The following is a 21,435-nucleotide window of genomic DNA, read 5'->3' as shown; positions in this document are numbered from 1 at the left end:
CTGCACATCCGCATACTTTAAAACTCACCACACGACTGGACATAAAATACTCTTTAGCAAAGTTTAAAAAAAACTAAAACCATACCATGCACACTCTCAGACCATAGTATAATACTACTAATAGTACTGATTTTGATACCATACAATTATATTTGCATTTAAACAAATGCAAAACCATACTATTAAATGGAAATTAAACAACATGCTTGTGAATGACTTCTGGGTAAATAATAAAATTAAGGCACAAATAAAGAAATTATTTGAAATTAATGAGAACAAATATACAACATACTAGAAAATCTGAGACACAACTAACACATTGTAGGAGGGAAGTTTATAACGCTAAATGTCTACATCAAAAAGTTAGAAAGATTTCAAATTAATAACCTAACATCACAACTAGAGGAACTAGAGAAACAAGAGGAAGCCAACCCCAAAGCTAGCAGAAGAAAAGAGCCCGCATTGCCAAGTCAATCCGAAGCCAAAAGAACAAAGCTGGAGGCATCATGCTACCTGACTTCAAACTACACTTCAAGGCTACAGTAACCAAAACAGCATGGTACTGGTCCCAAAACAGAGATATAGACCAATGGAACAGAACAGAGCCCTCAGAAATAATGCCGCATATCTGCAACTATCTAATCTTTGACAAACCTGACAAAAACAAGCCATGGGGAAAGGATTCCCTATTTAATAAACGGTGCTGGGAAAACTGGTTAGCCATATGTAGAAAGCTGAAACTGCATCCCTTCCTTACACTTTATACAAAAATTAATTCAAGATGGATTAAAGACTTACATGTTAGTCCTAAAACCATAAAAACCCTAGAAGAAAACCTAGGCATTACCATTCAGGACATAGGCATGGGCAAGGACTTCGTGTCTAAAACACCAAAAGCAATGGCAACAAAAGCCAAAATTGACAAATGGGATCTAATTAAACTAAAGAGCTTCTGCACAGCCAAAGAAACTACCATCAGAGTGAACAGGCAACCTACAGAATGGGAGAAAATTTTTGCAACCTACTCATCTGACAAAGGGCTAATATCCAGAATCTACAATGAACTCAGACAAATTTACAAGAAAAAACAAACAACCCCATCAAAAAGTGGACGAAGGATATGAACAGACACTTCTCAAAGGAAGACATTTATGCAGCCAAAAAACACATGAAAAAATGCTCATCATCACTGGCCATCAGAGAAATGCAAATCAAAACCACAATGAGATACCATCTCACACCAGTTAGAATGGCAATCATTAAAAAGTCAGGAAATGACAGGTGCTGGAGAGGATGTGGAGAAATAGAAACACTTTTACACTGTTGGTAGGACTGTAAACTAGTTCAATCATTGTGGAAGTCAGTGTGGCGATTCCTCAGGAATCTAGAACTAGAAATACCATTTAACCCAGCCATCCCATTACTGGGTATATACCCAAAGGATTTATAAATCATGCTGCTATAAAGACACATGCACATGTATGTTTATTGCGGCACTATTCACAATAGCAAAGACTTGGAACCAACCCAAATGTCCAACAATGATAGACTGGATTAAGAAAATGTGGCACATATACACCATGGAATACTATGCAGCCGTAAAAAATGATGAGTTCATGTCCTCTGTAGGGACATGGATGAAGCTGGAAACCATCATTCTCAGCAAACTATCGCAAGGACAAAAAACCAAACACTGCATGTTCTCACTCATAGGTGGGAATTGAACAATGAGAACACATGGACACAGGAAGGGGAACATCATACACCGGGGACGGTTGTGCTGTGGGGGGAGGAGGGAGGGATAGCATTAGGAGATATACCTAATGCTAAATGACAAGTTAATGGGTGCAGCACACCAACATGGCACATGTATACATATGTAACAAACCTGCACGTTGTGCACATGTACCCTAAAACTTAAAGTATAATAAAATAAAATTTAAAAAAATCAGAGCTAAACTGAAGGAAATTGAGATGTGAAAAAAAATACACAAAAGACAAATTAATCCAGGAATTTGTTCTTTGAAAGAATTAATGAATAAGATAGACCATTAGCTAGATTAATAAAGAAAAAAGAGAGAAAAACCAAATAAACACAATCAGAAATGACAAAGCACATGTTACCACTGACCACAAAGAAATACAAAAACCCCTTGAGGTGTACTATGAACACCTCTATGCACAAACTAGAAAACCTAGAAGAAATCAGTAAACTTTTGGAAATACACCACCTCCCGAGGTTGAACCAGGATGAATGAAACGCTGAGCGTACCAATAACAAGTTCTGAAATTCAATCAGTAATAAGTCTGCCAATCGGGAAAGCCCTGGACTAGGCAGATTTAGAGCCAAATACTATCAGATGTATAAACAAGAGCTGGAACCATACCTATTGAAAGTATTCCAAAAATTTGAGGAGGAGAGACTCCTTTCTAACTCATTCTGTGAGGCCAGAATCATACTGTCACCAAATCTGGCAGAGACAGGATGGAAAACAGAAAACTTCAGGTAATAGAAATTAAATAGAAAAGAGAAAACTTGATGAACATAAATGCAACAATCTTCAACAAAATACTAGCAATCCATGTCCAGCAGCACATCAAAAAGCTAATCCATCACAATCAAGTAGGCTTTGTTCCCTGGGATGCAATGTTGGTTCAGCCTATGCAAATCAGTAAATGTGATTAATGACATAAAAAGAACTAAAAACAAAAGCCATATAATTATCTCAATAGGTGCAGAAAAGGTTTCTGATAAAATTCAACATCCCTTCAGGTTAAAAATTCTCAATAAACTAGGTACTAAAGGACTATACCTCAAATAATAAGGGCCATCTATGACGACCCCACAGCCAACATTATGCTGAATGAACAAAACCTAGAAGCATTCTCCTTAAAAATCGGAACAAGACAAAGATACTCTCTGTCACCACTCCTATTTGATACAGTACTGAAAGTCCTGGCCAGAACAATCAGGCAAGAGAAAAAAAAAAAAAAGGCATCCAAATAAGAAGAGAGGAAATCAAACTATCCCTGTTTTCAGACAATATGATTCTATACCTAGAAAAACCCACAGTCTCTGTGCGAAAGCTCTGAGATCTGATAAACCGCTTCCATGAAGTTTCAGGATACAAAATCAATGTAAAAAAATCAATTGCATTCCTATACACCAACAACATCTAAGCTGAGAGCTAAATCAAGAATGTAATCTGATTCACTTTACCCACAAAAAGAAATACCTAGGAATACAGCTAACCAGGGAGGAAAAAAAATCTCTACAATGAGAAATACAAAACACTGCACAAAAAATCAAAGATGACACAAACAAATAAAAAAAAACTCCATGCTCATGGATAGGAAGAATCAATATTTTTTAAATGGCCATACTGCCCAAAGCAATTGCAGATTCAATGACATTCTTATCAAATTACCAATGAAATTATTCACAGAATTAGAAAAAAATTATTTTAAAATTCATATGGAACCAAAAAAAAGCCTGAATAGCCAAGGCAATCCTAAGCAAAAAGAACAAAGCAGGAGGCATCACATTACCTGACTTCAAACTACAGTACAAGGCTACAGTAACCAAAACAGCATGGTACTGGTGCAAAAACAGACACATAAACTAATGGAACACAATGGAGAGGCCAGAAATAATGCCCCACACTTAAAATCACCTGATTTTTGACAGTCAACAAAAACAATCAACGGGAAAAAGGCCTCCCTAGTCAATGAATGGTGCTGGGATAACTGACTAGACATATGCAGAATATTGAAACTGGACCACTTCCTTACACTATAACCCAAAATTAATTCAAGATGGATTAAAGGCTTAAACGAACAACCTAAAATTTAAAAAACCCTGGAAGAGAAGACAGATACATAGCCAACAAGCATATGAAAAAATGCTCCACATTAGTAATCATTAGCAAAATGCAAGTCAAAACCACAATGAGATATCATCTCATGCTAGTCAGAATGGCTATCATTAAAAAGTCAAAAAATAACAGATGCTAGTGAAGTTATGGGAAAAAAGGGAACACTTATACACTGCTGGTAGGAATTCAAATTAGCTCAGCAAATGTGGAAAACAGTTTGTTAATTTCTCAAAGAATTCAAAGCAGAATTACCATTCTACCCAGCAATTCTATTACTCAGTATATACCCAAAGAAATATAAATCATCCTACCATAAAGAGACATGCACATGCATATTATTCACAATAGCAAAGACATGGAATCAACCTAAATGCCCATCAACTGTAGACTGGATAAAGAAAATGTGGTACATATACACCATGAAATACTATGCAGTCATAAAAAAGCATGAGATGATATCCTTTGTAGCAACATGGATAGAGCTGAAGGCCATTATCCTAAGCCAACTAGAACAGGAAGAGAAAGCCAAATACCACATGTTCTTACTTATAAATGGGAGCTAAAAACTGAGTACATGTGGACACAAAGAAGGGAACAACAGGTGCTTGGGCCTATTTGAGGGTAAAGGGGGGGAGATGGGTGAGGATCAAAAAACTACCTATTGGGTACTACACTTATTACCCAGGTAGCAAAATAATCTGTAAATCAAACCCCTGTGACATGCAATTTGCCTATATAACAAACCTGCACATTTACCCCGAACCTGAAATGAAAGTTAATAAAAAATCTAGGTCACATATGGAACCTGGGCCTTATCTGTGAGAGGGGCATCCCATAGTGGGAGATGGGCTCTGACCCATTATGTGGAATAATTGCCAAAGCAGAGGACAAGAATTGACCATTTTAAATAATAAAAAAGTTCATTACCTTGTTTTATAGGCACTTCAAATTCATCATAAACCTGATTTGAACTTCTCATCTTTCTCCCAAATCCTTGTGTTCTCCTAGGCAGAATTATAGAAGTATTAATTTTATACTTTCCTGCACCACTCCCAATCGGTTACATTCCAAGTATATCTTGAATCTTTCTACACCTCTCCAGATCCACTACTATCATTTGAATTCAACATTTTTTAACCTAGAATATCCCTAAATGGTCTCATTCATTATAACAGCTTTATTGAGATAGAGTTTACATGCAATACTATTTAATCTTTCCAAGGTACAATTCAATATTTGGTATTTTCAGAGAGTTGTGCAACCATCACAACAGTTCATTTTAGAACATTCTCATCACCCCAAAAAGAAACCTTTTGTCCATTAACAGTCATTCCTCATTTCTCCCGATGCCCCTAGTTCTAAGTAACCACTGATCTACTTTCTGTCTCAGTAGAGTCACCTATTATGGACATTTTGAATCATTGGTATCACACAGTATGGGTCTTTTGGGACTGGCTTCTTTCACTTGGCATAATGTTTTGAACGTTTATGCATGTTGCAGCATCTATCATTACTCCATTTTCATTGCTAAATAACATTACATCATATGACTCTACCATATTTAATTTATCCTATTATCAGTTAATGGGCATTTGGGTTGTTTCTACTTTTTACTATTACAAATACTGCTGCTATGAATATTCAGGTATAAGTTTTTGTGTGGACATATCTTTCAATTCTCCTGGAGTATAAATCCTGAGTCATGCACTAACTGCATATTTAAGATTTTATGAATTGCTAAACTGTTTTCCAAAGTGGCTGTTCCATTTTACACTTTTACCAGCAGTGCATGAGTGTTCAAATTTTGTCCACATCTTCACTGACAGTTGCTATTTGCTAATCTTTTTTTTATTATGGCCATCCTAATAGGTATAAAAATAGCATCTCATTGTTTTGATTCACACTTCCTTATGACTGATGACATTGTACATCTTCTGTGTGTTTATTGGTCCACTGTAGATCTTGTTTGGATAATGTGTATTCAAATCCTTGGCCCATTTTTAAATTGGTTTGTTTGTCTTTATATTATTGAGCTGTAGGTGTTCTTTATATATTCTACAAACAAGTCTCTTATCAGATATATGATTTGCACAAATTTTCTCCTAAACTGTAGGTTGTCTTTTCACACTCTTGATAGTGTCCTTTGGAGAATAATTTTTAAATCAAGCCCAATTTCTGTTTTTCTTGTTTGTTTTGTTTTTGTCACTTATGTTTTTGTCCCTTATGTTTTTGTCATGATATCAAAGAAACCATTGTCTAATCCAAGGTCACAAAGTGATGCCTATGTTATCCTCAAAGAGTTTCATCATTTTGCCTCTTAAATTTAGGTCTTTGCTCCATTTTAATTCAATCTTTTGGATGGCGTGATGTAGAAATCCAGATTCATTCTTTTGCATGAATATTAACATTACCACTATTTATTGCAAAGACTTTCCTTTCCCCATTGAAGTGTCCTGGAACTCTTGCCAAAATATCAATTGAATGTAAATATATGTTTGCTTATAGAATTTCAACCCTAGTCCATTGATTTATGTCTATTCTTATGCCTGTATGTCTTGATTATTGTAGCTTTGCAGTAGGTTTTAAAATAAGCATAGATAAGATCTCTAATTTTGTTCTTCTTTTCTAAGATCATTCTGGCTATTCTGGGTCCCTTGCATTCACGTATAAATTTTAGGATCAGCTTGTCTATTTCTAGAAAAATAAACAAAGCACCAGCTTAGATTTTGATAGGGGAACATATTGATCTATCTTTGGAGAGTATAGCAGTCTTCCCTTATCTGTATTAGGGCTGCCATAATAACCAAAAACTGAGAGACTTAAAACCACAGAAATTTATTCTCTCACAGTCCTAAATGAGAGAAGTCTGAAATAAAGGTGTAAACAGGGCCATACTTTCACTGGTAGTTTCTAAATGATTCGTGGGAATGTTTGGAGTTCCTGGGCTTGAAGCTGCACAACTCCAGTGTCTGCCTCGATTGTCACATGGCAATCGTGTGTGGGTATGTGTGTGTGTGCATGTCTATGTGACTCCCTGTGGTGTTCCGCTCTTTATGTGTATATGCATCCATTTCTCTTCTACTCTTATTCATAAGGACATCAGTTATATCAAATTAAGAGCTCATCCTTCTTCAGCAGGATCTCAACTTACGTTTTAATTATATTTTCAAAGACCCTAGTTCCATATATGGTCACATGCATAGGTTCCAGAAATTAGAATTTCAGTACATCATTTTTGGCATAAACAAATCAATCCTCAATACTTCCCATCATATTAGATTTTTTATCAATAATATATAGAAATAAAATTAATGTTCCATCTTGATCTTCAACTCTGCATCCTTATTGAATATGTATAATAGTTCCAATGTTTTTTAGTGGATTTCTTTATGGTTTTCTATGTACAAGATCATATGGTCTGCTAATATAGTTTTACTTCCTCCTTTCTTGTCTATATGCTTTGTTATTTTATTTTTCCTAATTGTCCTGAATAGAACCTCTAGTAAAATGTCGAATTAGAAGTGACAAGAGTATATATTCTTGTCTTGTTCCTGATCTTAGGGGGAAGATTTCAGTCTTTCATCATTGGGTCTGATGTTGGCTGTATTTTGTAAATGCTTATTATGATATTGAGCCAGTTCCTGTCTATTCCTAGTTTTTTAACTGTTTTTTGTTTTGTTTTGTTTTGTTTTAAGGAGATAGAGCCTTTAAGGAGGTAATTAAGGTTAAATGAAGGCATAAGGGTGGGCTGTAAACCCACAGTACTGGTGTGCTTCAAAGAAGAAGAGACAATATCTCTCTCTCTGTCTCTCTCTCTCTCTCTCCACAGAGGAAAAGCCATGTTAGAATACAGTGAGAAGGTGATCAACTACAAGTCAGGAGGAGGACCCTCACCAGAAACTGAATTTGTTGGCAACTTGATCATGGACTTTTAGCTTTCAGAACTGTGAGAAAATTAATGTCTATTTTTTAAGCTAATCAGTCTGTGGTATTTTGTCATGTGAGCCCGAGTGGACTAAAACATATGGTGTATTTCATTAGTTAATGCTTAGATTTTAAACCATCTTTGCATTCCTGTGATAAATGCCACTTGGTCATGGCAATTGATTCTTTTATATATTGCTGGATTCAGTTGGCTGGTATGTTATGAGGATTTTGTACCTATATTTATATGAGTAGCTTGATCTTTAGTTTTCTGTCTTGTAATTTCTTTGTCTGGGTTTGGTATCAGAGTAACACTAACCTCATAGAATAATTTGGAATATGTTCACTCATCTTTTATTTTTTGGAAGAGTTTGTGTAGGAGTGCTGTTAATTCTTCTTTAAAGGTTTGGAGCAATTCACTAATGAAGGATCTGGAATTAGAATTTTCTTTGTTGGATGGATTTTGATTATTTATTCAGTCTCTTTACTTGTTTCAGGTCTGTTCTGATTTTTTATTTCTTCTTCAGTCAGTTTTGAGAGCTTGTATCTTTCTATAAATTTTGTCCCATTTGATCTAAATTATCTAATTTGTTGATTGTTGATACAGCAGTCCTGCCCTTATTTGTCATTTCACTTTCCATAGTTCCAGTTACCTGCAGTAAACTGCAGTCCAAAAATATTAAATAGAAAATACCAGAAATAAACAATTCATAAGTTTTAAATTGCACACCATTCTAAGTAGTGTGACAAAATCTCATGTCATCCTGCCTCACTTTTTTTTTTTTTAATAGAGACAGGGTCTCACTGGAGTGCAGTAGTGCAATCATAACTCACTGCAGCCTTGAACTATTGGGCTCAAGTGATCCTCCAACCTTAGCCTCCCCAGTAGCTGGGACTACAAATGTGTGTTATCACCCCTAGTCGATCCCGCTTCATCTTGCCCAGGACATAAATCATCCCCTGTGCTGCATATTATACCCATATTATACTAATTGACATTATAATTAGTATAATGCATATTATACTAATTGACATTAGTCAATTAGTAGCTGTCTTGCCTATCAGATCATCCTGACATCCAACCATTGATATTGTTGTGGCTCAATGATCTGAGATAACCCAAAGCACATGGTCCTTCTAGCATTACCAGAGGAGCAGTAGTAGCCTAACACTATGCCACAATACACAAGTCATTCACCTCATTTTCTCTCAGTGGGTAGGCAGCTCATCATCTTGCATTATCACAAGAATAAAGGCAAGTACAGTACAATAAGATATTTTGAGAGAGAGAGAGAAACAGACTATATTTGCATTTTGTTACAGTATATTTCTATAATTATTCTGTTTTTATTAGTTATTGTTAATCTCGTGCTGAGCCAAATTGATAAATCTATCACAGGTATGTATGATAAGGAAAAAATATAGTATATGAAGAGGTCAATATTATCTGTGGTTTCAAGCATCCACTTGGGATTTTGGAACATATCTCCCACAGATAAGTCATTACTACTACATTTCTTTAAATCTTTTAATTTCAGCAGTAATGTCCCCTCCATTCCTGATGTTATTAACATAATTCTCTCTCTCTCTCTTTTGTTTCATCAGTCTAGTAAAAGGCTCTTCAACCTTATTGGTCTTTTTCAAAGAACCAACTTTTTGTTTCACTGATTTTTATCTATTGTTTTACTATTCTTTATTTCATTAATTTCAACACTAATATTGATTATTTTTAATCTGCTTGCTTTTTGTTCAATTTGCTCTTCTTTTAGTGTCTCAAGATGGAATATTGGTCCATCAATTTAAGAACTTTTAAAAAATACAGTATTTTACACTTATAAATTTCCCACTAAGCTGTATGCCTGTTTTTAGCTACATATTAAGTTTTGGTGTGTTGTATATTTATTTTCATTTATCTTAAAGCATTTTCTAATTCTCTTTGTGATTTCTTCTTTTACCCACTGGTTATTTAGCAGTGTGTTCTTGAATTTCAACATATTTGCAAGTTTCTCAAATTTCTTTCTGTCATTGAATTCTAGTTTCAGCCCATTCTGCTTGGTGAATATGCTTTGTTATTTCTATCCTTTTAAATTTTCTAAGATTGGTTTTACAACTTAGCCTATGGAATCCTGAAAGATCTTCCATGTGCGCTTGAAAAGAATATGTATTCTGCTGCTTTTGTGTAGAGTATTTTATCTGTGTATGTGAAGTCTATTCAGTTTATAGTTTGTATAAGTTTTATATTTTCTTGTTGGTCTTCTGCTGATTTGTTCTATCCATTATTGAATGTGTAGTACTGAAGTCTATGACATGTTGAATTGTCTATTTTTTTCTTTCACTTTTGTCAGTTTTTCTAGTGTGTATTATAGGGCTCTATGGTTAGGTGTACATACGTTTACAATTGTTATATCTTTCTGATGGATTGACCCTTTATCAATATAAAATAACCCTCCTTATCTTTGGTAATATTTTATTTTTACGATCTATCCTGCCTGTCTTAATTTTATATTGGTACTATAACAAATTTTTTAAGATTTTGTGGCTTAAAATATCAATTCCTTCTCTTACTTCTCTTACTCGTCTGAAGTCAGAAATCAAAAATCAGTTTCATGAGCTAAATTCAAGATGTTCGTAGGCTGTTTCCCCTGCAAACTCTGAGAGAATTAGTTTACTTGCCTTTTTTAAGCTTCTAGTAACTGCCTGCATTTCTTGGTTTGTAATCCCTTCCTCATATCTCTACAATCTCTTGCTTCTGTTGTCATATCTCTAGCTTATCACTTTGACATCCTGATACCCTCATAATGACTCTTGTTACTACATGAAGCTCACTTGATAATCCAGCATAATCTCCCCACCTCATCTGGGGAATATTCAGTCATCCTACCACAGTGTCTGATAGAAGTATAGCCACTTAAGTTTTCTTATAGTTACTGTTTGCATTTGTTATATCATTTACCATTATTCTACTTTAAACCTATTTGTATCTTTCAATATAAAGTATGTCCTCTAGAGAGTACATTGCTGAATCCGACTGCCCACCCTAATTGATTGTCAGCAATCTCTGACTTTAAATTGGACTATGTAATCCATTTGCATTTAATGTTATCATTTGGTATAGTTATATTTATATCTGCCATTATAGTTTTTGTTTTCTATATGTCTCATATCTTTTCTCTATTTCTCCTTTACTGCTTTACTTTGCATTAATGTTTTTGAGTATAGCATTATTTAATTCCTTTAATAATTTTTTCACTATGTATATATTTTTTCACTATATTTACTGTATTAATATACACATATATTTCTTTTAAACCGGGTTGACCAAGCTGGAGGGCAGTGGCACAATCATTGCTCACTGCAGCCTTAAATTCCTGAGCGCAAGCCATCCTCTTGCTTCAGCCTCCTGAGTAGCTTGGACTACAGGTGTACACCACCACACCCAGCAATTTTTAATTTTTTTTTTTTTTGTAGAAAATGGGGACTTGCTATTGCCCAGGTTTTTCTCAAACTCCTGGCCTCAATTCACCATCTTGCCTTAGCCTCTCAAAGGGCTAGAGGAGCTACCACACCTGGCCTCACAATATATTTTTAAGTGATTTCCTTATTGGTTTCTCTAAGACTTACCATACTTATCATAGCTTATCAGAATCTACTTCAAATTAATACTAACTTAATTCCAGTGAGATACAGAAATGTAACTTCTACATAGCTCTCTTCCCTCTTTCCTTTTTTGATGATATTGTTATACATGTAAACATCTATGCGTATTATAAAACCCAAACCAACATAAATTCTTATAATTTTATTTATACAATTTTATATTTACTAAGGAGACTTAGGGATAAAAGCAAAGCAAGTATATTTATAGAGTTTGTTATGATGGTCTTCTTACTTACCATTTTAGGTCCATTTTTTTTTCCCTGTGGATTCAAGTTACTATCTGACGTCATTTCATTATTCCATGGCAGCTTTGCTCCTACCCACTTCCTTTGTTTTTATCATCAAATTACATATTTATTTGTTGTAGACTGAATAATACAATTATGCATATATATTTTATGCAAGTTATTTACATAATTTAAGAAAAGGAGAAGAAATATGCATGTATACTGTCTTTTCTAATTACATAATTATCTTTACCAGTGCTTTTTGTTTTTTTGTGTGTGGATTCAAATTACCATATATGATTACTTACTTTCAGTGTGAATGACATCCTTTAGTATTTCTCGCAAGGTGGGTCTTCTCACAAAAATTATGTTCTTGTTTCTAGGAATATTTTGTTTCATGTTCATTTCTGAAAGTTTTGTTGAATATAAGATCTTGTTTGACAGTTCTCTTAATACCACTACTTTCTGTCTTCTGCTAATCAGTTCTGAAGATTGGTCAGCTGTTAATCTTATTGGGGATTTCCTTATACATGATGAGTTGTTCTACTCTTGCTGCGTTCAATATTTTCTCTCTTGTTTTTCAGCATTTTTCCTTTGTTGTGTCTAGGTATGGATCACTTTGTGCTCATCCTACTTGGAGTTCCTTGATCTTGGGTGTATATATGGATGCTTTTTATCAAATTTGGGGAATTTTTGGTCATTAATTCTTTGGATATTTTTTCCACTCTTTTCTCTCCTCTCTTTCTGGCACTACCATTATGTGCAGTTCTTTCAGGCTCTGCTCATTTTTCTTCATTCTTCTTTGCTCTCTGTGTTTCAGATTGCCTAGTCTTGATCAAGTTTATATAAACTTTATGAAGTCAATATTCAAGTTTGCTGATTACTTCTGCCAGTTTGATTCTGCTGTTAAGCCTGTTTAGTGAATTTTTCATTTCTGTGATTGTGCCTTTCAACATCAGAATTTCCAGTTAGTTCATTATTTAAAATAATTTCTATCTCTTTTGATACTTCTCTGATGAGACAGAGACAGTTTGATGTAAAACCGTTTGATGTAAAAACTGTTTTTACAAAAAGGAAATTATCCCATGCCATAGCCATCTTCCAAGTGTTTACTTTGCTCTAGAATATGACTGTAAAACCAGAGTATCTACAGCATTTAAATTGATCCAAGACACATACATTTAAACATTGCTGACAAATTGTCTTTTTTTTCCTTATGACTGGATAAAGAACCAGGTAAACAAAAGTTGAATTTGCATTTATCCATAATGTACTACAATGAGCATTCTTATTCAAAGTAAATTCATGTATTTTAAAGAAGACATCCTATACTTTTGACCAACCTTATGGGAATCTAAAATAGCTTTTGATTTCTATATACTCGGAATCATAGAAAGCCCTTGCTAGGCCGGGCATGGTGGCTCATGCCTGTAATCCCAACACTTTGGGAGGCCGAGGTGGGCAGATCATGAGGTCAGGAGATCGAGACCATCCTGGCTAACATAGTGAAACCCCGTCTGTACTAAAATACAAAAAATTAGCTGGGCAAGGTGGCAGGCGCCTGTAGTCCCAGCTACTAGGGAGGCTGAGGCAGGAGAATGACGTGAACCCGGGAGGCGGAGCTTGCAGTGAGCTGAGATTGCGCCACTGCACTCCAGCCTGGGGGACAGAGCGAGACTCCGCCTCAAAAAAAAAAAAAAAAAAGAAAGTCCTTGCTAGACGCAGCCACTGGAACCAACTGAGCCAAACACCCACTTTTCACAAGGCCCTGAAAGGTGAAATATCATCCCAAGGTCACACAACTTCTTAAATTATAGAAGAAAGAATCACTTTCAATAGCAGTTCAATCATATTTACAAGCTCATTAAATAAAATGAGACTTTTTATGAGAAAACTGTGACATTTGATAGAAATATAAATCACATTTGTAGGCAAAAAATAAACATTTTATATAGTTTGACTTTAAATTGTTAACCGCGTCACTATTTTGACAATCCGAAAAGGAGGAGGAAAATATAAGCCTCCTTCACCACATATTCTATTTAAATTTCTCATTTTATATGTGGAACAGTGAAGATTAGATTGCAGGCTCTTTAATTTCAGGGTTCCTCTGTGTAAAGTATACTTGTTGACATCTTACAAGGTAATTCTAATCTAATCTAATATTCAGCTTGTCTTCCTCTTACTGGACCTAAGAAGCGCAGCACCTTTGGTGAAAGAGTCCAGTGACATTCAAAGGAACCATGTAATGTTACCGGACGGACTATAGGCCTCAGCTTTCTCCAAAATGCTGATGATCGAGGCACTCCTACCATGTCCCTTACTTCTTTCTGAATCCATACCAGAAGCCCAGTTAATGTCCACATTTCTACCAACAGTCTCTTTAAGGCAATCTACACTTTTCGTAGTACATTTCTCAAAATTCTTCTAGCTCTATTCACTGACTCCGAAGCTATTTCCCCATTTCCTCTACCAAAGTCTGTATTATCTCCCTATGAAAGCCGTAATAAATTACCACAATCTTGGAAGATTAAAACAATGGGGATTCATTCTCTGGTCATTCTGGAGGCCACAAGTCTGAAATTAAGCACCAGCAGGACCCCCCCTTCCAAAGGCTTCTGGGGAGGAGTCTTTCCTTGCTTCTAGTTTCTGTGGCTGCTGGTGTTCCTCGGCTTCCTTGTCTCATGGTCTCACCACTGCAGTCTCCACCTCCATCTTCACATATCCTTCTCCTCTCTGTGTCAGATCTCCCTCTGCCTCTCTCTTATGGCAGTTATGGTTGGATTAAGAGCCTACCCAGATAGTCCAGGATAATCTTCCCAAGTCAAGAACCTTAATTTAATCACATCTGCAAAATCTTTTTCCTTACAAGGTAACATACAGATTCCAGGGATTAGAACCAGCTAACTTTGGAGCCATTATACAGCCAATATAGAAACTAAAGAGATTTCATAACTAAATGCAACTTGTGGTTTGAAACTCAATCCTTTTAATATAAAGGACATTATAGAGATAATTAGCAAGACTTGAAAGGGATCTTAGAAAGGGATCAAGAAATTATTTGTTAATTTCTTGATTGTAATGGTTGCATTGTGAATGTGTAGAATATTTTTAGTAAATACACATGGAAATATTCACAGGTGATGGTGCATTAGTTCAGGAACTTATTTTCAAAATGATTTAAAAATAATTCTTTTACTGTACTTCCAACTTTCTGTAAGTTTGTGATTATTAAAAACAGTAACAACAATAAAAAATGTGAATGGAGAAAAAAATAAATAGGGACCAGATTGAAGGACTACTAATATCTCCAGAGGAAGAAGTGAGAGGTTCAAGCAGAAAGGGAAATTTAACAAAATGCTATAGTACTGTTTAATCCCAAGGCAGATCAAAAAGTGTGCTGTTTTCTGAGCTACATTGTAATCTAAGCCTACATTTTTCTCACATTCCAGTATTCCCACTCCCTTGCATTTTCTCCATCTCTGAGTAGGAGATAGCACATTTCGCTACATGACCTTCTTCTGAAAAATTCTCCATGATTTGCCTTTTCTCTCTTCCAGTTTTACTCACATAAATAAGAATTAGAAGGCAATGAATTATTCATTAATATGTTTTGTTGAATTTGAGGCTCTAAGCATAAATAATGATTCTAATAAGGGAAATAAATTGCACTATTAGAACAAAAATGGTTTATGTTTTAGATTAGCGACTCCCCTTATAAAATGGAACACAAATCATTGTTATTAAACATATATATTCCAAATATAAGGTAAAATTTGCACATGGAAAAATTTAAATTCTCCTTCCCTTCAAAAAAGGCTTCTATTGTTTTTCTTTTAAGTGAGAAACAGCATAAAACATTATTTTGGCCACCTACCCCAACTACCTTGTATTCCAATAAACAAAATGTCATGTAAACCAACCTTTAATGATTGCATTTTAATTATTAACATGATTGTTTTAATTACGTTTGTGTTTTAATGATAAGTGTAACCATCACCTTGTACTGCGTTATCACCTTTACGATTACCTTGAGTTTAATACCCAGATTAATCCAACTGCATACTGCAGCCTTTACAAGCTTGTGGGGTGCACAGCGATGCAAATGGAGACTACTGAAAGTTCTAGAGCTTTCCACTCGTGCAGAAAGTGACTTTGGAGTGCAAATGTATTTAAATATTTATATATTTCCATCAATATCATTATGTAGTGAAATATTTTCTGTATGCCAGGAATTTTTTCATTCATTAAATGTTTATTGAATGTCAGCTATGCGTCAAAGGCATTGGTCTTTCCATGGAGGAGAGAGTATTGTGCCCACCTTCACAAAATTGGTAATCCATTGGGTGAAACTCTATACTTGGTGTCTGTGTGTCTATAACTCAAGGTGTTAATGACTAGTTAATGACTAATGGCAGGATATCCAAATACAGGTAATGGTGAAATACAGTAATAGACTGGAGAGATGGCAGGTTTGAAAAACTATTAAATCATATAAACAGAACCAAAGACAAGAACCACATGATTATCTCAATAGATGCAGAAAAGGCCTTTGACAAAATTCAACAACTCTTCATGCTAAAAACTCTCAAGAAATTAGGTATTGATGGGACGTATCTCAAAATAATAAGAGCTATCTATGACAAACCCACAGCTAATATCATACTGAATGGGCAAAAACTGGAAGCATTCCCTTTGAAAACTGGCACAAGACAGGGATGCCCTCTCTCACCACTCCTATTCAACATAGTGTTGGAAGTTCTGGCCAGGGCAATTAGGCAGGAGAAGGAAATAAAGGGTATTCAATTAGGAAAAGAGGAAATCAAATTGTCCCTGTTTGCAGATGACATGATTGCATATCTAGAAAACTCCATTGTCTCAGCCCAAAATCTCCTTAAGCTGATAAGCAACTTCAGCAAAGTCTCAGGATACAAAATCAATGTACAAAAATCACAAGCATTCTTATACACCAATAACAGACAAACAGAGAGCCAAATCATGAGTGAACTCCCATTCACAATTGCTTCAAAGAGAATAAAATACCTAGGAATCCAACTTACAAGGGACGTGAAGGACCTCTTCAAGGAGAACTACAAACCACTGCTCAATGAAATAAAAGAGGACACAAAGAAATGGAAGAACATTCCATGCTCATGGGTAGGAAGAATCAATATCGTGAAAATGGCCATACTGCCCAAGGTAATTTATACATTCAATGCCATCCCCATCAAGCTACCAATGACTTTCTTCACAGAATTGGAAAAAACTACTTTAAAGTTCACATGGAACCAAAAAAGAGCCTGCATCGCCAAGTCAATCCTAAGCCAAAAGAACAAAGCTGGAGGCATCACGCTACCTGACTTCAAACTATACTTCAAGGCTACAGTAACCAAAACAGCATGGTACTGGTACCAAAACAGAGATATAGACCAATGGAACAGAACAGAGCTCTCAGAAATAATGCCGCATAACTACAAATATCTGATCTTTGACAAACCTGACAAAAACAAGCCATGGGGAAAGGATTCCCTATTTAATAAATGGTGCTGGGAAAACTGGCTAGCCATATGTAGAAAGCTGAAACTGGATCCCTTCCTTACACCTTATACAAAAATTAATTCAAGATGGGTTAAAGACTTAAACGTTAGGCCTAAAACCATAAAAACCCTAGAAGAAAACCTAGGCATTACCATTCAGGACATAGGCATGGGCAAGGACTTCATGTCTAAAACACCAAAAGCAATGGCCACAAAAGCCAAAATGGACAAATGGGATCTAATTAAACTAAAGAGCTTCTGCACAGCAAAAGAAACTACCATCAGAGTGAACAGGCAACCTACAGAATGGGAGAAAATTTTCGTAACCTACTCATCTGACAAAGGGCTAATATCCAGAATCTACAATGAACTCAGACAAATTTACAAGAAAAAAACAAACAACCCCATCAAAAAGTGGGCAAAGGATATGAACAGACACTTCTCAAAAGAAGACATTTATGCAGCCAAAAAACACATGAAAAAATGCTCACCATCACTGGCCATTAGAGAAATGCAAATCAAAACCACAATGAGATACCATCTCACACCAGTTAGAATGGCAATCATTCAAAAGTCAGGAAACAACAGGTGCTGGAGAGATGTGGAGAAATAGGAACACTTTTCCACTGTTGGTGGGACTGTAAACTAGTTCAATCATGTGGAAGTCAGTGTGGCGATTCCTCAGGGATCTAGAACTAGAAATACCATTTGACCCAGCCATCCCATTACTGGGTATATACCCAAAGGACTATAAATCATGCTGCTATAAAGACACATGCACACGTATGTTTATTGTGGCTCTATTCACAATAGCAAAGACTTGGAACCAACCCAAATGTCCAACAATGATAGACTGGATTAAGAAAATGTGGCACATATACACCACGGAATACTATGCAGCCATAAAAAATGATGAGTTCATGTCCTTTGTAGGGACATGGATGAAATTGGAAATCATCATTCTCAGTAAACTATCGCAAGAACAAAAAACCAAACACCGCATATTTTCACTCATAGGTGGGAATTGAACAATGAGAACACATGGACACAGGAAGGGGAACATCACACTCTGGGGACTCTTGTGGGGTGGGAGGAGGGGGGAGGGATAGCATTAGGAGATATACCTAATGTTAAATGACGAGTTGATGGGTGCAGCACACCAGCATGGCACATGTATACATATGTAACTAAGCTGCACATTGTGCACATGTACCCTAAAACTTAAAGTATAATAATAATAAAATAAAATAAAAAGAAGAAAAACTATTAAATCAGCTCTCATTCATCTCCAGGGCCACTTTTAAGAAAGAATTAGAATTGTTTCTTGTCTTACTCACTTTGGGCTGCTGTAACAAGTATCACAGACTAAATGGCTTAAACAGAAATTTATTTCTCACATTTCTGGAAGCTAGAAAGTCCCAGATCAAGGTGCTGGCAGACCCCACATCTGGTAAGGGCTCTCTTCCTGGTTGGTAGACAGCTATCTCCTTGTATCCTCACATGGCAGAGAGAGGTAGGAGTAGCTCTCTTCCTTTCATGAGGGCCCTCATCCCTCCACACTCATAAGGTCACTGCCCCACAAATCCCCACCTCCTAATAACCATTGCTTTGGGGATTAGGTTCTCACACATGAATTTTGGGAGAGCATAAATAGTCCATAACATTTACTGTCTCCAGAGATTTTGCCCTTCCCACACCCTCCCTAATGCAGTCTGTCCTGTTTTGAGACATGCATGCTCTTTGCATAGAGGAGCCTGGAACTCACTTATACCTCAAGAAATATGCTCTGGAACAAAAGGCTAAGAAAAATGCCAGTGTCACATTAATTCAAGTGTCTGTGTCATTTGTTTAAAAAATAATGGTGATGATAATTTTTAACAAAGGAACCATGGGTACAGGGTTAAAAGAGGCCGGGCGTGGTGGCTCATGCCTGTAATCCTAGCACTTTGAGAGGCCGAGACGGGCGATCACGAGGTCAGGAGATCGAGCCATCCTGGCTAACATGGTGAAACCGCGTCTCTACTAAAAATACAAAAAATTAGCCTGTCCCAGCTACTGGGAAGGCTGAGGCAGAATGGCGTGAACCCGGAAGGCGGAGCTTGCAGTGAGTGGAGATCCCGCCACTGCACTCCAGCCTGGGCCACAGAGTGAGACTCCCTCTCAAAAAAAAAAAAAAAAAAGGACAGAAAGAAATAAAAACTGGGACAGTAGTCACTATCTCCCCAACTGGATGTCCCATGACAAGGGCTTCTTTGCCCTTCCACTAAAGTGCCCACCTGACTTTCTGGTTCTTCCTGTCTCATCCAACACCAGATCTACTTGATACTGCCACACTTGTTGATCTCCACTGATCTCTGTTTCACATCCACCATCTGTACTCTTTGCTCCTCTCCTCCCTGAGCTTACTGTTACCAGGCTCTTCTGCTCTGCTTAAGAAGGAGCCCTCAAGGAACATACAACCTGCACAACTATTGCCCCCATTATTTTCTGCAGACTGATGTAATTACACGGGTAACTTCCAATGTTTCCACTTTAATTATTGCTTTAGGGTGTGTGTAACTTCCAGGTTTGTTGCTATTTTAGGTCTAAACTTTTAAGAAATGTAAAGTATTAAAGTAATGGCCTTCGTGCTTTTCTTCTTAAAGAGGGAGGTTTGGACAAACTTTATACTCAGTGTGCACATTCTATACAGAAAATGTATTTAGTACTACAACACGCTCAGCACTGTGCCACGTGCCATGTAAGACAGGAATCACATGACATTCCTGTCAGATCAAAAGACAATATATTATAAAGAAATGAATTGAATATAATCAAGTATCAAAATACAAAATGCTTTGAGTGCAATGGGTGTTCAGAAAAAGAAAACAAAAAAAGCTATTGGTAGAGCTACCATAAATTTGGTCAGGGACTCAGGGGCCTAGAGAGGTGGGAGGGAGGCACTGGATCTAGAGGTTAAAGCACCAGATATAAATAAATGCACAGAAGAGGAGTAAGTTTGATTCAAGAAAGAGAAAGAACAGATACCTTTTACAAGGTTTAGTTTGTAAAGGACCCTATAGAATGAGACCCTGACTTTGATCTACTGAGAAATGCAGCCACTGAAAACCACTGGATAAGGAATGATAAGGAGTTTTTCTGGTAAGTTAGAAAGAATGGGGCAATGATCCAGTTCATATTCAGTTATTAAGAATAAACGACATAAAGGAGTCAGAACAATACTTTGAACACAAAAATCACCCAATAAAAATGTTGACTACTATGAAATAATGTCAGGGACTAGTATGGTAGTAGTGGAAATGTTGGGAAAATAAATCTTATTGGAAAAACAGCAAGATGTGTTTCAAAATATCAGGAATAAAAAGATGACTCCAAGGTTTTTTGAGAGGGTAACTCTTATGAGACTAACATCTAGACTTTCCTACAGAAACACGCATTTAATGACTTTGAAAACATGTACTTTACTGTATAATACTTATTTCAGTTCACAGCCAATTCTTTCGGATTCCTGAATAACTGATCAACTTGTAACCCATTTCAACATTTCTAATCTATTCCAACATGAACAAAATTTTCAAATTGTTTGGGTAAATTGGCAAATGAATAGCTGTCCTCGATTTAGAATTAGAGACCTGGATTGACATCTTGGTTCACTCTAGGTAACCTTGAGCATGTTACTGAACCACTCCGAGCCTATTTCTTACAAAATGGGACTACAAATCACTCTAAGATTTGTTGTGAAGATTCAATGACATTAACACATTCAACACCTGGGCCTTATATTTGAAGATACTCAAAAAATTTCTTTACCTTCCTCTCCCCTTAGTAAGATAGGAGTTATAGTCTCTAGCCAGATCTAATTGTTCATGCTTTTTAGTATGTAACAGAATGTAATGAAAGAGTTGGAGAGTGAAATGGGAATGTGAAAAAACTTATCTTTCAAATGTAAGAAACAGTAATCTAAAAACGACTTCACCCTGGGATTCAAGTTGGCGATCTTTCAGGGTAGTACATGAGAGACCCTAGCTCCCACCAGATCTGCCCATACAAAGATGGACTTCAATACGTGAATTCTTCATCTTCCCTTTCAGGGGACCATTTAAGATTCATCATACACTTCCTATTATCCAACTCATTCTGACATACTCAAGCATGCACATTTCTTGTTAGGAAAAGCAAGGTACAGGCCCCTAAAGGCTGAGTTAGTATCAGGCC

General features: G+C 36.2%; 1 protein-coding gene across 3 annotated transcripts in view; it reads right to left on the bottom strand.

The window, feature by feature from the left end:
• Positions 1 to 21,435, bottom strand: part of TNFSF13B (TNF superfamily member 13b) — a 99,050-nt gene that overhangs the window by 61,427 nt on the left and 16,188 nt on the right. For 2 of the 3 annotated variants that reach the window (XM_054529214.2, XM_054529216.2), the window contains exons 1-2: positions 11,992 to 20,528; positions 4,803 to 4,879 (exon numbers count right to left, since the gene is read on the bottom strand). The gene's annotated coding sequence lies outside the window, so the exon portion shown is untranslated. Of the gene's footprint in view, positions 1 to 4,802; positions 4,880 to 11,991; positions 20,529 to 21,435 lie in introns of those variants that run through there. The other variant, XM_054529215.2, reaches the window with a different exon arrangement.

This window comes from Pongo abelii, chromosome 14 (assembly GCF_028885655.2).
Source record: "Pongo abelii isolate AG06213 chromosome 14, NHGRI_mPonAbe1-v2.0_pri, whole genome shotgun sequence".
NCBI lineage: Eukaryota > Metazoa > Chordata > Mammalia > Primates > Hominidae > Pongo > Pongo abelii.
Note: the sequence above shows the minus strand (reverse complement) of the source record. Positions and strands in the feature narration are given on the sequence as shown.